This window comes from Leptonychotes weddellii, chromosome 9 (genome assembly GCF_054177405.1).
Source record: "Leptonychotes weddellii isolate Sample4059 chromosome 9, ASM5417740v2, whole genome shotgun sequence".
In the NCBI taxonomy this organism is placed as follows: Eukaryota; Metazoa; Chordata; class Mammalia; order Carnivora; family Phocidae; genus Leptonychotes; species Leptonychotes weddellii.
Window position 1 is genome coordinate 39,621,167 of NC_138377.1, and position 17,707 is coordinate 39,638,873.

Consider the following 17,707-nt stretch of genomic DNA (forward strand, 5'->3'; position numbering starts at 1 on the left):
CCCTCTCTCGCTCTATCTCTGTCAAATAAATAAAATCTTAAAAAAAAAAACTTTTAAAAAAACGACATTATATAAATAGCTTCTCCCCTCTGCCCCTGAAGGACCAATACATTGCTACTGGGAGTCTAATAATTTTTCTACCACTTTCCCAAGATTCACTTCAATTAGAGAAAAAATGCAATCTACCAAGTGAAAGGTTCAATGCTATGTGCTACAATAGCTGAGTATGAGGTGTCTGCTCTCTAAGACATCATATAGTTTGGGAAAACATATGTATACATCCTTTTTTGAATGTTATTTCCTATTTCAAAAGTAAGTACAGCTCATAATACCACCTGGTTGTATGGAAAATTACCATGAATTTTTTCCCTCAAGTTCCAACCAAAAGTTTATTTTACAGAGCTAAAAACATTTTAAAAACACTTATTTCTCTGGGGTGCCTGGGTGGCTCAGTCACTTGACTGTCCAACTCTTGGTTTCAGCTCAGGTCACCACCTCAGGGTTATGGGATAGAGCCCCTCCTCCGGCTCTGTGCTCAGCAGGAAATCTGCTGGAGATTCTCTCCCTCCCCCTCCAAACCTTCCCCCCCAGCCCCCCGCTTGTGGGCGCTGATGTGCCCACTCTCTAACAAATAAACAAAATCTTTAAAAAAAAAAAAAAAAACCCACTTATTATTCTATAAAAAATCACAATTTAGCAGAATATATTTTACATAATTTATCTGAGCCCACACGGCAACTGGAGAATAAAAGGTTAGAAAGAGAAACACAAGAAATATTATGGAAAAGGAACTAAATTGAATATATTTGTTGATTACTTTCTTTTTCCCCAATTAAGTTAAAGGGTACTTTAAGATTAGCTGGAACATGTTTCTACATGTTAAGGAATGTACATGAGAAAGAGGGCAAAAAAAAAAAAAAAATTATCGCATTTTAACCTTGTGCCCTAATCTGCATTTTAAGAGAGCAACTCCTGAAAAACACATTACTCACTTGTCTTCCTGTCAGTTTACGGTGAAGTAGGGGCATACCTCAGAGATATTGGGGGTTCAGTTCAGACCACCACAATAAAGCAAATACAACAAAGCAAGTCAAATGAGTTTTTTGCTTTTCCAGTACATATAAAAGTTATGTTTACACTATACTGTAGCGTATTAAGTATGCAACAACATTAGGTCTAAAAAAGCAACATAGAGGGACACCTGGGTGGCTCAGTAGGTTAAGCGTCTGCCCTCAGCTCAAATCATGATCCCAGGGTCCTGGGATCGAGTCCCGCATTGAGCTCCTTGCTCAGCAGGGAGTCTGCTTCTCCCTCTGCCTGCCACTCCCCCTGCCTGTGTGTGCTCTCTCTTTCCGACAAATAAAATCTTTAAAAATAAATAAAATAAAAAAGCAACATACATACCTTAATTTCGAAATACTTTATTACTAAAAAATGCTAACTATCATCGGAGCTTTCAGCGAGTCTTAATTTTTTTTGCTGGTAGAGGATCTTAACTTCTGTGTTGATGGCCGCTAACTGATCAGGATAGCGGTTGCTGTGGCAATTTCTTAAAATAAGACAACAATGAAGTTGGCCACACTGACTCTTCCTTTCACAAACAAGTTCTCTGCAGCATGCAATGCTGTTTAATAGCATTTTACCAACAGAACTCCTTTACAAATTGGAGTCAATCCTCTCAAGCCCTACTGCTGCTTTATCAATTAAGTTTATGTAATATTCTAAATCCTTTGTTATTTCAACAATCCTCATCTTCAGAAGGAGTCGACTCTTCAAGAAACCATTCTTTTGCTCATGTATAAGCAACTCTATCTGTTCAAGTTTGATTATGAGATTGCAGCAACTCAGTCCCATCTTCAGGCTCCACTATTTTTTTTTAAGATTTTATTTATTTATTTGTCAGAGAGAGAGAGCACAAGCAGGGGGAGTGGCAGGTAGAACGAGAAGCAAGCTCCCTGCTGAGCGAGGAGCCCAATGTGGAACTAGATCCCAGGATCCTGGGATTATGACCTGAGCCGAAGGCAGACGCTTAACCAACTGAGCCACCCAGGCGCCCCTTCGGGCTCCACTTCTAATTTTAGTTCTCTTACTGTTTCCAACACATTCTGCAGTTACTTCCTCCACTGAAGTGTTGAACACCTTAAAGTCATCCATGAGGGTTAAAATCAACTTCTTCCAGGTTCCAGTTAATGTTGATAATTTGACCTCTTCCCAGGAACCACAAATGTTCTTAATGACATCTAGAATGGTGGCTCCTTTCCAGAAGGTTTTCAATTTACGTTGCCCAGGAACACCTATCTATGGCAGCTACAGCCTTACAAAATGGATTTCTTAAATAAAAAGACCTGAGAGTCGAAATGACTCCTTGATCCATGGGCCACAGAATGGATGCTGTGTTAGCAGTCATGAAAACAACATCCCCATCACAGCTCTCGGGTGGCCAATAAGCAGTGATATTTCAGTATCTGAGAAGTGGGTCTCAATAGTGGGCTCAAAATATTGGGTAAACCATGTCGTAAACAGATATGCTGTCATCGAGGCTTTGTTGTCCCATTTATAGAGCACAGGCAGAGTAGAGTTAGCATAATTCTTAAGGACCCTGGGATTTTTGGAATAGTAAACAGGCACTGGCTTCAACTTAAAGTCATCATTAGCATTAGCCCCTTAACAAGAGAGTCAACCTGTCCTTTGTTTTTGTTTTTTAAGATTTTTTTTTAAGATTTTATTTATTTATTTGACAGAGGGAGAGACAGCGAGAGAGGGAACACAAGCAGGGGGACTGGGAGAGGGAGAAGCAGGCTTCCCTCAGAGCAGGGAGCCCGATGCGGGGCTTGATCCCAGGACCCTGGGATCATGCCCTGAACCAAAGGCAGACGCTTAACAACTGAGCCACCCAGGTGCCCCTCAACCTGTCCTTTGAAGACTTGAAACCAGCCATGGACTTCTCTCTAGCTATCAAAGTCCTAAAAGGCATCTTATTCCAATATAAGGCTATTTCATTTACATTGAAAATCTGTTGTTGAGTGTAAGCCACCTTCATTAATCATCTTAGCTCTATCTTCTGGGTACTTGCTGCAGCTTCTACATCATTTGTTGCTTCACTTTGCACTTTTAGGTTATTGAGATGGCTTCTTAAAGCTCATAAACCAACCTCTGCTAGTTTCAAACTTTTCTTCTGTAGCTTCCTCACCACCTTCAGCCTTCACAGAATTGAAGAGAGTGAGGGCCTTGCTCTGGATTAGGCTTAAGGGAATGTTGTAGCTGGTTTGATCTTCTATCCAGACCACTAAAACTTTCTTCATATCAGCAACAAGGCTGTTTGTTTTCTCTTCATTCATATATTCACTGGAGTAGCACTTTTAATTTCCTTCAAGAACTTTTCCTTTGCATTCATAGTTTGGCTGTGTGGCACAAGAGGCCTAGCTTTCAGCCTGTCTCAGCTTTGGACATGTCTTCTTCACTAAGCTTAATCATTTCTAGCTTTGATTTCAAAGTGAGAGATGTGTAACTCTTCCCTTCACTTGAACACTGAGAGGCCACTGTAGGTTTATTAATTAGCCCAATTTCACTATATTGTGTCTCAGGCAATAGGGAGAGACCCAAGGAGTGGGAGGGACAAAGGAACAGCTGGTCAGTGGAGTAGTCAGAACACACAACATTTATTGAGTTCACCATCTTATATGGGCACAGTTCATGGCACCCCAAAGCAATTACAATCAAAGATCACTCACCACAAATCACCCAAACAGAATAATGAAAAAGCCTGAAATATTCAAGAATTACCAAAATGTGACACAGACACACAAACTGACCAAATGCTGTTGGAAAAATGGCACCAACAGACTTGCTCAACACAGGGTTACCACAAACATTCACTTTGTAAAAAATGCAAAATCTGCAAAGTACAATAAAGTGAAGCTCAATAAAACAAGGTATGCCTGTATTTATGAATATGGCTAATGAAACACGACTGGAAATGTAGTGAAGTGGCAGCTTCTAAAAATCTTCCTATAAAAAGGCTGGCATGTAACCTTTGCCCCTTCTTGCATCCTGCAGTGTGGAATGGGTTCCAATAGCTGGAGATCCAGCTAGGTCAATGAAGACATGGCCAACAAACAGTGGAGCAGTAATAGTACAGAAAGAGCCAAGGGGTGGGGTAAGGAATGAAAACAGGCTAGAGGGCTGGTTCTCGACTGCAGGGTTTATTATATACAATTGTCAAAACTCATCAAACTGTCTGCTTAATATCTGTGCAATTCATCATGCCTCAGAACAAGAGAGAGAAATACCATGAGTGCTATACCAGCCCTAGACCACATATCTGAACTTTGTAAGAAAAGTACTTTGTTGTTTAACCCACTGTTAGTTTAGATTTTCTATCACTAATACACTCTTCATATAATAATATGTAAAGGACAAAAATCAGTGAAAAAGGCAAGATAATGGTATGAAGAATCTACTACCACTTACGGTTTTTAAAAGGTAGGGAGAATAGAATTGTTGCCCCCAGTGAGGGGAAAAGTGTGCCCAACAGAGAGAAGAGAGGAGAAAACTCATTTTTTGCACCTTTGGTATTTTGAAACATGTGAACACATTACCTATCCAAAAAATAAATGCTCTTTAATCCTATTAAATATTCCATTTAAATTTTTTGAAATTTTAGTATATGCAGATTTTAATGATTTGAAGACTTACATTGACTTTAGTTTCAACATGATCTCACACTGGACTAATTACCCAGAAAACCACTAGACACAAAAATGACAAAAGAATATGCTGGAAGGAGGAAAAAGGCAAGGAGAGTACTGGGCGCCTGGGTGGCTCAGTTGGTTACACAACTGCCTTTGGCTCAGGTCATGATCCTGGAGTCTGGGGATCAAGTCCCACATCGGGCTCCATGCTTAGCAGGGAGTCTGCTTCTCCCTCTGACCCTCCCTCCTCTTGTGCTCTCTCTCTCATTCTCTCTCTCAAATAAATAAAATCTTTAAAAAAGGGGGGGGCAAGGAGAGTACTGAGAACTCTTCTTTCGAGGAAAAAAGACAAGAAAACATTTTAACCCATTTAACCCAAGCACTGGGGTCATTCTACTGCCGGAAATACATTATTTATCTTTTAATTTCTCATTATCTACTTTCAGTAAGAACAAACAAAGGCAGCTAGCAAAATCAAGAAGGCCAAATAGGCTTTTTCTCTGATTAACTGAAACCATCATACAAAAGGTTCTTTCTTGTTAGGTAAGTATAGATTATGAAGAGTTACAAACAGTAACTGTGAAAGTTTGTGAATCAGATTAGAAACTGAAATAAAATGAAAATTTCTGAGAAATTTACCAAAATGACCTTCCCTGTTTTCTTAACACTTCTAAAATTTGCATATGTTAATCCTGTTACCTTTTTCTTGGTATAAACAATGTAACAAATTTTTACCTGATTCTACAGAAAACAAAAATTAGTAATTGTCAGACTAGTCCTTAAGCGATTGGCTCAAGAAACCAATTAAGACTTTTAAAGGAATTCCCACTGAATTAGGACTGTGGTTAAGAGGTAATACATTTAAACCAGAGCCATTAAACAAGAGAAAAATTCAAGTTTAAGGAAAGAAATCCTTAGAAACACTTGGGGGACATACGAACAGACCTTTAATAACATAAAATCATAATATTTAAGTAGTCCAACAAATGAGTTGGCAAGCAAATTTTAATCTTCAAAATTAATTGTATCTTTTAAAGAAGCATGCTGCCCTTGTTTTTATGTCCCTTTAAAGGGGAAATCCATGAGATATTCATAAAGCAACAATTCTTAAAAGCTTTACAACTCCTCATTCTCTACTAAGAGTTTAATTAATATTTAAGCAGGATAGACAAGGTAGATTCACAAAACAAGATGACAACTACAGTAAGAATCTCGTAATTTTTTTGGTAAAATACCCAAGAATATTTTGGGTTACTGAAAAGATCAGTAATGCAAAAGCTAAGCCCCTAGATCAAATAAAGACGGGAGAAAATAATTCATTTTTTCAATTCAGAAATAAAGCAGTTACTAACATGGCTTAAGTTTTCACTTAAATTTCAATTTAAAAAAAAATCAGTAGCTCTAAAATGTTTTATAACTGTAATATTTAAGTGTAAAAATATTTTATACTACAGTCTTACAAATATATGCAACTTGAATGTAAAGTTATGTTTTGAGGAAAACTTATAACCTCCTGCTAATTAAAAAAAAAAATGAACTTTCCAGATGTTAATATATTTTAATTAATAAATATCCAAACAAAAACAATTTTACTTAATGATATTTGCCAAAAAGAGAGGAAAACCCACAGGGTGTTAAACAATAAGACAAAAGAATATATTCTTAAAGACTGCTATTTGCCAGGGACACCTGGGTTGCTCAGTTGGTTAAGTATCTGCTTTGGGCTCAGGTCCTGATCCCAGGCTCCTTGCTCAGCGGGCAGCCTGCTTCCCCATCTGCCTGCTGCCCCCCCCCTGCTTATACTCTCTCTCTGACAAATAAATAAAATCTTAAAAAAAGGACTGCTATTTGCCAAAGAGTATATAGAAGATTTGTAAAATAGTGCTAAGAGAAAAAGTGACAGAAGTTAACTAATGCGCTTACATGCCTGGCATCTAAAACATACTGCACTTTTTTTAGTAAATGAATAGTAAACAAATAGGCCTTGAAATTCCACAAGTTAAAAATGTTGGTATATAGCTATTTTACCAAGATAATCATATAACATGTTAAATATAAAATAGGCAAAGAAAATATCAAATGAAAGATAGGATTTGTAAAACATAAAGCTATGTATATGATCTTCTTCAGACTGATTTTCAGGATCCATTTTCGTCATCCTTTTTGTAGTATTCCAAATGAGCTAAAACATTGTAATGGATGGTAGAGCTCTTCAACTAGAAGACTGACTGAACTAGAGAAACCTATCCCCTAGGGCTAAAGTGACCAGGGTGCAGAAAGTACCACGAACCTCCAGAGAATAATCCTGAACTTGAAATAAAATCTCTTGGCCTACTTAGGAAACAAGTTTGCCACTCTTGATTTCTGGACAATAGAGCAAATGTGTCCTTTGAGACTTCCTTACCAAACTCAAATTTCATCTTCAGAAACTCCAGCTAATCAATAATTCCCTACTGTAGTTCCAAGAGTGATCTTACAGCTTCAAGTAGACTACTTTATAAACAAAATTAAATTCCTTCATTTTCAAGAACCAAATGAATACTTCAATACATAAACTCCTGCAACTGAATTTGCTAGAAGGTGTCTAAGTTAACCAGCAGAGTAGAAAACAAAACAGAATTTCAAAAAATGTAAAGCTAAATTTAAATCCCCCCTTAAAGATGAGGGGGAAAAGCAGCGCCTGGCTGGCTCAGTCAGAGGAACAAATATACGACTCTTGATCTCAGGACTGTGAGTTCGAGCTCTACACTGAGTGTAGATATAAATAAATAAACTTAAAAAAAAAAAAGATGAAGGGGAAAAGCTAAGCCTTTAACTATGTAATTACAGTTTGGAGACATAAGATATGAAGCTTGGTATTTAGTAAGGGAGATAAGACTAATAATATTTATGAAACAATAACAATAAACAACGGTATATGATGAAGTGCTAGGGTGCGGCTGAGTACTTAATATACACAGTGGCAACTCCGGAAATAGATTGTAGAGGGATTGGAGAGTCCAAGGTTTTATGGGAACAGGCTCCTCATAATGGATGATTATATTTGCAGAAATGGAAAGGGAAGGCACAGCTGAGGAAACTACCTAATTGAACCCCAGGTTTGTTGCAGGCAGTCCCAGAAACAGGTGAGGAAGAAAGATGGGATGAACCACCTTATGAAAAGTCTTGAAAGCTACTTTTAAATGTGATTCGGGAAAGTAAAATCCCAGTGGGATTTTTGTTCAATTAACCCAGCAAGTGTACAAAAAGACTGAAGAGAGTAAATAATGGATTTATGAAAACTACAGAGACAATTACAGAAATCTAAAACCAGAATGATCATTGGTCTAAATCTATACTATCCAATACAGAAGCCACTAGCCACACCTGGTTTTTGAGCATCTGAAATATCACCTGTCTTAACTGAGTTAATCTTTACATGTAATATGAACATCAAATTTCAGACTTTGCATGAAAAAAAAAACACGTAAACTATCTCAGTAATTTTTTATATTGACTACCTATTCAAATCCTGCTGTTTCGGATATATTATGTTAAATAACATTTTTAAAGTTACTTCCAGATGTTTCTTTTTACCATTTTTAATGTGGTAATCTAGAAAATTTTAAATTACATATGGCTCACATTATATTTCTACTGAACAACTGAAAAGCACTGCTCTATGGTTATCTCAACTTTTCTGACCCTCCCACTCCCATGATTTTTAACATGCACCCACATAAATCTATATACTTCTAAATTTTACATTTATGCATGTACTACCAAACTTCTATGTTTTACATACAATATAAAACAAACACAAAAATAAATACTAAAAGGATGAAAAAAATAACTAGAAGTTCCAATACTTTTCTTTTTGCAACCCAATGGACTATCCCATATGCTCCATACTGGAGGCTTAGAATGTTAGCAGAGAGACTGATCAAGGGAAAGACAAATCCAACTGAAAGATTCACTAAAATTTAATGACTGGTTGACTATGGGAGCAAAGGAGAGGGGATGAATTAAGGATGACATCTACTATTTGCTACTCAACATCCAGTAGCCCCTTAATTTCCCTCAGGAAAAAAAAGCTAAGCCATCATGCTGTATAGGTAGCAATGACCCCAACACCTCAGCTCCAGGGGTAGGCCCAGGCTGGCTAAACCAGTTACCAAATCTTATCTGGCCTTAGTGGTTGATTCAGAAATGTCAATTTAACCCAAAGTCAATGAGATACACAAGACATCTGCTGGGACTTCCAGGAAGAGAAACTCTCTTCTAGCTACACTTCTTAAGCTGAAGTGCACAGATCCCCCAAAAGGTTTAGGTATAGAATTCAGGGTGTCTAAGCTCAGATGAGGGGGTGAAAGATATCTTTAACTTCACTAAATTTAACTGAAATTTAGCATGTCCTTTTGTGAGTCCAGTCAACAGACCACAATATTAGTAACACCACTCTGTTACCCGCAGAAATCACAGATAGTTTCCTACCATTGGTTGCAGACACAAATAGTGACAATGTTCATCACTACTTGGAAATTATTAGAGCCATACTAAATCTTATTATTTAACAAAGAAGCACACACTCTCTTACAATTTTTAAAAAATACTTTGATAATGGTATTTTAATATAACTGCTCTTTGTTAGACCCATGTACTTTATTTAAAAATAGTTGTGAAGGCCCTCGGCGGGTGTTGACATGATGTGATTTCTGGCCAGTGCTCTAAATGTCAAAGTGAAGAAATTCAATGAAGCCTGGGTAAATCATGGGAGTAACTAGGACTCTCTTAAGGTAGCCAAATGCCTCACCACCTAATAATTAGTGATGCACAGGAACAAGATTCCCACTGTCCCTACCTACTATCCAGCAAAACCACAGCCAAAGGAACATGGAAAGACGACCCTGTTGAGCTTCATTCACTCTAGTGTGGCATGGTGAAGTGACAGGAGAGGTGTAAAATGAGTGGGAGGCCACTGGTGCCCCACCCCCTCCACAAGTTGGGATGAGGTTGGCCAGCCTTGAGGGCCACCGGTGAAATACTGTTACTCTTAACTGTTTTTTAAAAATAAAAATAAAATAAAATAAACATAACCCATGAAGAGTCCTATAGGCTTCAGACTGCCAAAGGAGTGGAGGAAGGAACAAAGGTCAAGAGCCCTGCCCTACAGCTTCTGCTGAAGCACTCATCCCTCCCCTCTGGATTTGTTGGCATGAGGACCTAGACCTTGAGCTGCTGACAAACATGCTGGGACCACAAAGGGACAAACATATCAGAAGCAGAGCTCATTAAATAAAGGAAAAAAGAGAAAGATGAAATTCTGATCACATAAGTACAATTTATCAAGCTTCACCTTTGGACTTTACAGTATTGTGAGCTAATAAATTTGAATTGGTTTTGTTATACCCAGAACATAAAATCTAAATGGTACAATTGATTTCAATAGTTCCTATCTCAGGAAACTAGAACAATACCCATGGTCTTTGCACAGAAACAGCAAAATTTTGAAAGACTTGACTTTGTTACACTGAGGGAATCTGGGGAAAATGAGTTTAGTTTTTCACAAACTGAGTGTCACTCAGTACTTCAATCCATTCTCACAAAGATTTCCTGTTTTATAGAGACTGAACAACTAAAAACTACATTTTCCAGATGCCCTTGAAACTAAGGTTTCACATTTGACCTAAGTGTGGCTAAGCAGACATACCTGCATAAGATATGTAGGGCAAAAAATAACATGTAATGATAGTTATGCCCAAGTAAGTTAAACTACCTTTTTTTTAGGAAGTTAAACTTCTGTCAGGTATGGTGGCAGCAGCTTTCTGATTCAACAACATGGTCCTCGATGGCAGTAGCTCCCTGAGCAGGCAAATTCCGCAGTGTCATTCTGGGGTTTATTCCTAAAAGCTCTCTCTAGTCTATTCATTCAGCCCAGGGGTACATCTTTCTTTCTCAATAAATCCCATTTGCTACAACTACTTAAAACAAATGCTCTTGCTACAGACTCTTGAACAAGTACAAAGTAAACAGGGACATACAAAAAGCAGCATCCTATTAGCAGTGAGACACCTAGTAAGAGTTAACAGCTTATGGATACAGATGTGGCCATGACCTGGAATTATAATTGAGAAGCCCTAACAGCTAAGGGTCAGATACCAAAGAACACAATAAACAGTCAAGACAAAGCTTTCAATAATTTAAATCTGGAAGAGAAAGAAATGCCAGCATAGCTGAGAAACGAGATAGACAAAGAACCAAGAAAAGGAGAGAACTCAAAAAATGAAGTCATCTACACAAATACCAGAGATAACAAACAAGATAAAAATTTAATGTTTTTTTTTAAAGATTTTTATTCATTTGAGAAAGAGAGAGAGAGAGAGCACAAGCAGGGGAGGGCAGGCAGAGAAAGAGGGAGAAGCAGACTCCCCACGGAGCAGGGACCCTGGGATCATGACCTGAGCTGAAGGCAGATGCCTTAACCGACTGAGCCACCCAGGTGCCCCTAATCTGTTTTTCTTACATTACTTTCTTCTTCAAAAATTATCATTGGGTATAAAATAATGTTTATACTCACTCCAAAATTGGGTCCCAACCACACTTGTCTGCTACTATTCCTTTTTTTTTTTTAATGTAATGTTAAGTCACCATACAGTACTACGGTACATCATTAGTTTTTGACGTAGTGTTCCACGATTCATTGTTTGCATATAACACCCAGCGCTCCATGCAATACGTGCCCTCCTTAATACCCATCACCAGGCTAACCCATCCCCCCTGCTACTGTTCCTTAATACAATAACTTCTAACTTCAAATCATACAGTCTATTTAAATAAAAAACAAACCAAAACCCAACTCTTCTCTGGATTCTAAAATTAAGGCCCAATTCAAGACCCATACCTAGGAAGCTTTCTCTGGCAGACCCAGTTGCCTTCTCTGAATTCATATAACATTTACTTATCTCTTTTCAGACACCAACCCCTAACTAAAACCCAAAATGAATTGTAAGCTTAAAGAAAATAGAAGTTGTGTTCTTCATTTCTTTACATTCTGAACACCTAGCACAATGCTACTCAAATGTGCTAACAAAATAGGACCTTTGAACAGCTAGTTTCAGAAGAAACTGGTGGAAGTAAGACTGCAGAAGATTATAAAGTTAATCAAATTGACTTGGAAGGTACATGAAGGAGCTTTCTCTAGTGATAGTAATGTTTAATATCTTGACAGGGTTATAGGTTACAAAGATGTATGAACTTGTCCAAGGTTAGGCTATGGTATACATAAGATTTGTACATTTTACTGTATATAAATTTTACCTTAAAACAAGTAAACAGGGGTGCCTGGGTGGCTTAGTTAAGCGTCTGACTCTTGATTTGAGCTAAGGTCATGATCTCAGGGTCTTGAGATCAGCCCTAAGTGGGGCTTAAGATTCTCACTCTCTTCCTCTGCCTGTACCCCCCGCCTTCGTGCACTCTCACTCTTAAAAAAACAAAAAACAAGTAAACAAAGAGTTCATGATAGGCACACTTAAGTATTTGGGAGTAAAAATACAACTAAATAGAAGATGCATTGATGAAGGATAAAGAGAGGGAGTGTAGGATGGATGGATAGCTAAGTACATATGGCAAAATATGAATTATAAATTATAGAATCTACGTTTGTTGGTACTTAGGTATTCAATTGTTCAACAAACAATTCTTGTAACTTTTCTGTGATTAAAATTTTTCAAAATAAAATGTCAGGGAAGGGACGCCTGGTGGTTCAGTAGTTAAGTGTCTGCCTTCGGCTCAGGTCTTGATCCCAGGGGTGGTCGGGCTCCCTGCTCAGCGGGGAGCCTGCTTCTCCCTTTCCCCCCGCCACTCCCCCTGCTTGTGCTCTCTCGCTCGCTCACTCTAATAAATAAATAAGATCTCTAAAAAAATAAAAATAAAGTGGAAATGAAGGCTGTGAGAGGTTCACATATTTTGCAGGTTTGTCAAGAAAAGGAATGAAAATAATTAATAAAGGAACAGGGCGCCTGGGTGGCTCAGTCAGTTAAGCATCTGCCTTTGGCTCAGGGCATGATCCCAGGGTCCTGGGATCGAGTCCTACATCGGGCTCCCTGCTCGGCAGGAAGGCTGCTTCTCCCTCTCCCATTCCCCCTGCTTGTGTTCCCTCTCTCACTGTGTCTCTCTCTGTCAAATAAATAAATAAAATCTTTAAAAAGATAAATTAAAAAAAATAAAGGAACATCCTTACAGAAGAAAGAGAACGTACATACATACCTCAGAGTGGGGTGTCTGGATTCTACCTCTTCACTCTAGCTCTAATTTTAGACTGCCTACACAGACTAGTTTTGGCTTTGAGCGCTGGTTCTTGACTCAAAGAAAGTGCTCACTCACTAAGCTCCATTCATTTTGGAATAATCGAAATCTGTGGAGTCTGGACCCTTTGCCTATATGATAATCTGTTCCCCATTCTTTTCACCTGAGTTTCTAAATACCTCCTTAAACTGACCTTGAGATGAGACCTCTGGCCAATCTGGCATAACATAAATGGCTCACCCTCTTTGTCCAATTCTGGCTCCTCAAACCCATGCCCTCCATGGCAAGGGAATATTAACACAAAGGTCAAGGATCCTTGCAGCAAGGACAATTCATCTGCATGTCACAGTCCCTGGCTGAGTACCTGGTATAGAGGTATTCAAAAATTGTCTGTTAGATGAATGAAACCCATGCCTTATAATATTTAATCATACATATTAATGCTTAGGTTCATATTTATACCTACATTATCCTGAGGACAGGAAATGTATGTGCTAGGATTCTGAAGTTGAATATTTAAAAGGAGAAGATCTGGAGGCTTCTCTGTGGAGAGCTAACTAGAAGATGGAGTTGGAAATGATAGGTTGATAAACTCTTTCAGCTAATGTTAAGAAACACCTACATTTTAATCATTAGTACTCTCCTAGATAATATAGTACGTTCATCAGCTTCAAAATACCATAAACATCAACTAAAGTTAAATTATACAAAGATAAAGAATGACAAGAATTCAATTTCCAGATAACCTAAATGCATTTGGAATTAATCTGCTCTTTCTTGTTGATGCTTCCAAAGGACTGTAGATTATGCACTTGCTGAATTTTGCCTTTGTCACACATGACTTAACAAGGAAGGCATTCATTATACCACAGTAGCGTCCCTCAAGTATCTGGTTCTAAACAGCTGCAAATTTTGGAAGGTAACACTAAATGATGTCTCTAACGATTAGTATGTTCTCCCCCAACAAATATTGAAACAAGATTAAGGCTTACTAGAATATCAAAACTCCAAATTAAACTGAGCATAAGTTTAAGTTCAAAAAATAAAGTAGAAATTTTGCATAGGAATTTAAATTCTATGTGTTCACAGAACTGATCCAATAAACATATCCAAATAATTTGGAAAATGCACAAAATACAGCACTTTCATTCTTCATATTTGCTTTACCTGTCCAAAAGATGCTATAGTCACTAATGAATGAATGATTTCGTCCTTTCAAATGCAGTAACTGAATAAAATAACATGACATTTTAAAATAATAATAAACCCGATTTCAAATAAATTCCCATTTATAAGAGGTAAAAGCTACTAGACTCAAAACTTCAAGGCCTGGGTAGAAAAACATCCTGCCAAAGGTAGAAACAAGCTGTAAAAATGTTTCAGAAGAGTTATGGCTTGTTAAACAGTTATAAACTGTATACATAAGCTGGCTTTTTTAAATGTCATTGTCCCTCAATCACATCAGAATACACTGAAGACATTATTCTCAACCTGTTATCTCATTTTCTATTAGGAAAAAAAAATTGTAACTACTAAACACAATAGAGGGAAAAAAGCATGCAAAGCAGGGGCTATTTTATCATTATTATTATTATTACTATTAAATGTCTTTCAACTCACATTTAGTTTAACTTTCATCTCTTCCCACATACACAAGTACACTTAATTTACACAGAGCCACATAGCCTGCCCCAGAAATGTTACTTGGAAAAGACACATGCAAGTGTCCTTCTGAACCTCCTTCAATTTCATTACATAGTATCTTTCCATGATCCTTTCATCTTAAGAGTAGGCTAACACACTCACTATCAGCAGTTTCACCTTAACTCTGTAACTATCAGTCTTGAGGATCCAAAGCCTCAAATTTTGTCTTGAGCCTTCGATCAACATTGTTAACATATAATTCCTAATATCTTAAAAGAAAAAAAAAAAACTTTCAGTATTACACACAATGCTGCCAAATTTCCAGGGTATGGTGAGTGAGGATCAAAATGAGATTTAGAAGTAAGCCTTCTTTTGTGAACTTCCAGTCAAATTCAACAATTAATGAGAGTAAATTTTTGCTTTCATTTCCTATGTTAATGTACACAGCATAACTTCCACCAGCATGTTGGTGCAAAATCCAGAAAGACAATCCCTTATCACTTTTAAAGAGCAAATGGAGATGAAGTATTAACAACAAAAAACTACCATTACAAATCAACATCAATGAGGAAAGCCTGAGGACTCCTACCCAAGCTTCCTGCTGAAGACCCTAAATTGTAATTATGCTTCAATTTTAAGGCAACTACCTTTCAAACTAGACTCTATTTAAATGATCCTATAAAGAGGAAGAAATTAAACTGATATGCTGAAATACCTGAAAAGGGTCAGTAATGGCAAGTGACTCACTTCTTTTCTGGTGTCGCCTGATCTCATTTGAAAGCTTTGGAAGAAAAACAATATCCACAGATAAGGCACTTTAATGAAATTCTGTTAGTTTCATATTTGAAAGCAATACACACAAAATTTTAGTTACTTGTCCAGACAAGCCATCCTGGGAATGTTATTGTCATAGCCCAGTCTTAGCAGGAAAGCAAGAAAACGGCTTGTTGATGAGTTATAACCATAGGAAACCCTCAATTATCCATGACAGCAAAGGACAAAGACAACCTCGATAAATTAAATCGTTAGGTAATTATTATTTTAAAAGAATACTGGATTAATTCAAACTTCCCTCCCCACCCCTCCACAACAGAAAAAGTTCATTTAAGATCTGCTCTCCCTCTTCCTAGCCACTCTCTAACAAAAACGCAAACAAGCAGATACCGTATATAATTTCAAGACTGTGTAGCAAAAAAGAGTAAGGCAAACTGAATTATCAGCACTCCAACTGGTTCTATTTCTTCAGCAATTCCAATCACAAACCATCAAACTATGAGTTCAGCTTCCTGAAAGGCATTTACATTAAACACTCAACCCCCCAAAACCTCCTTAGATTTTTCTAAATCATGTCTTATATTGAGCTGTACTAACAATGCTTGCTTGAAATGATGTTAAAGAACTTGACAACTATTACAGCTGTGAAATGCTGGATATCGAACCACTTTCGATTCAAATCCGCTGCGATTCCAGGCGTCAATAGAAGACTGAACTTCCTTTTTCTCCCCTCCTGGTCTTCCCCGCCCTTCCGCGCGCCAAGGTCCAAGCCGGGGCCTGCTGTGACATCACAGCCCATCTCTTGGAAACCCTTGACGTCACAGACACGAGGACCCAGAGTACTATGACCTCATCGCTGACTGGGGCCGACCCGCAGTCGACTTGCGCCAGCCCGGAGGCGAGAGAAGCTTCCGAGCCCCCCGTCCTGCCCAGTCCCCAAGGAAGATTAAGGGCAGGCGTCAGCTCACCTGCGCCGGGGCGGAAAGGACAAGGTGGCCGAGCCCAGGCGGGCGCGACCAGGGGAGGCGACCCCCACCCAGAGCTCGACTTCCTCACCTACCGCAGGTCAAGGAGGTTGAAGAGAGCCGGTCCAGTGCCTCCTCACGGCCTATCCGTGATCTCCTGAGCTTCAGCCCGGACCCCGGACCCGGCTGCCGCCTGCCGGCCCGCTCGACCTTCCTTGGCCCGCGGGGGCGCTGAGCGCCCGGCCAGTGCGCTGGCTGAGACCGACCCGGGAGGAGGCACGGGCCGCCGGGCCCTTACCACAGACGCGCCGAGCGCGCCGCGAGCCCGGGACCCGCGGGCGGCGCCCCCGCCCCCACCCGCCCCGCGCCCGGGGAGCGCAGGCAGGCGGCGGGAGGGGGCGGGGAGCGGCCACCGTGGCCGCCGCCGCAGGACCCCGACCGCGCTGCCCTCACGCCACGCCCCACCGCGGCCCCAACCCACCTGCGCTCCTGCCCCGGCCGGGGCCTGGCCCGGGGCTGCACACCCCGATGCGGCGGCGGCGGCGGCGGCGGCGGCGGCGGGAGGCCTGGCTCGCTCCCCACCGCTGAGGCGGACCGAGCGCCCAGCGCGGCGCGGCGGAGCCCAACGCTCGCCCCGAAACCCATTTGTTTGGCTAAAACGGCGTGACGTCACGCGCCGGCCCAATCGACGGTTGGCCAGGGGAGGGGCCGCGGTACCAGGGGGAGGGGGTTGCAGCGACTCCTGCCGGGTATTCTGCGGTACTGCGGACGCTGGGCACGGAAAGAGTGAGGGACTTAAAAACCGTGAAGTATTGCGGGCCCCCGAGTGGTGGAGAAGAGCGAAAGCTCCAGGAAAGGAATCAAACCCTCAGGCGAGCCGGAAAGGTAGCAACGCCAATGTTCAGTCAATAGATCAGACCAGTTTATTAGCACTCATGGGTGGATCTGGAGCTGCAAATGGTATTAAATACTATTAAATATCCTCGTAGACTTGGGTTCCAGTTTTGGTTCTGCTACCAGCTTAGAAGGCTGGATTTCAGAGTTCTCATTTGTAAAAGGAGAGGGTCCCTTCTGTTATTCGCTTCTATGCAAATCATGGCAGGACGACCGCACATAGATAAACTTTAGAGAGACAGTCTCAAAATGTGGTCTGTAGAAGCTTAAGGAACTATAAAGGAATATATAGAATAGGTAATTAATACTCTATTAATTAATTTAGTACTTTCAAATCAGAGTGTCAGTGAGGAAACTTTTTACACCCAGGCTTTAAAATAATTGCTTTCATTGTAAAAATAATTTTAACTGCATTGTAGAACATGAGGACAATAAAGAAAAATTCCTTCACACAAA

The 17,707-nt window shown here is 39.8% G+C and overlaps 1 protein-coding gene across 5 annotated transcripts in view; it reads right to left on the minus strand.

Moving 5' to 3' along the window:
• FBXO34 (F-box protein 34) overlaps positions 1-16,995 on the minus strand; it is an 86,085-nt gene extending 69,090 nt beyond the window's left edge. For 3 of the 5 annotated variants that reach the window (XM_081830484.1, XM_081830483.1, XM_081830482.1), the window contains exon 1: positions 16,839-16,995. The gene's annotated coding sequence lies outside the window, so the exon portion shown is untranslated. Of the gene's footprint in view, positions 1-16,360; positions 16,710-16,838 lie in introns of those variants that run through there. The other 2 variants (XM_081830486.1, XM_081830485.1) reach the window with 2 other exon arrangements.
• Between the last annotated feature and the right edge of the window lie 712 nt (positions 16,996-17,707).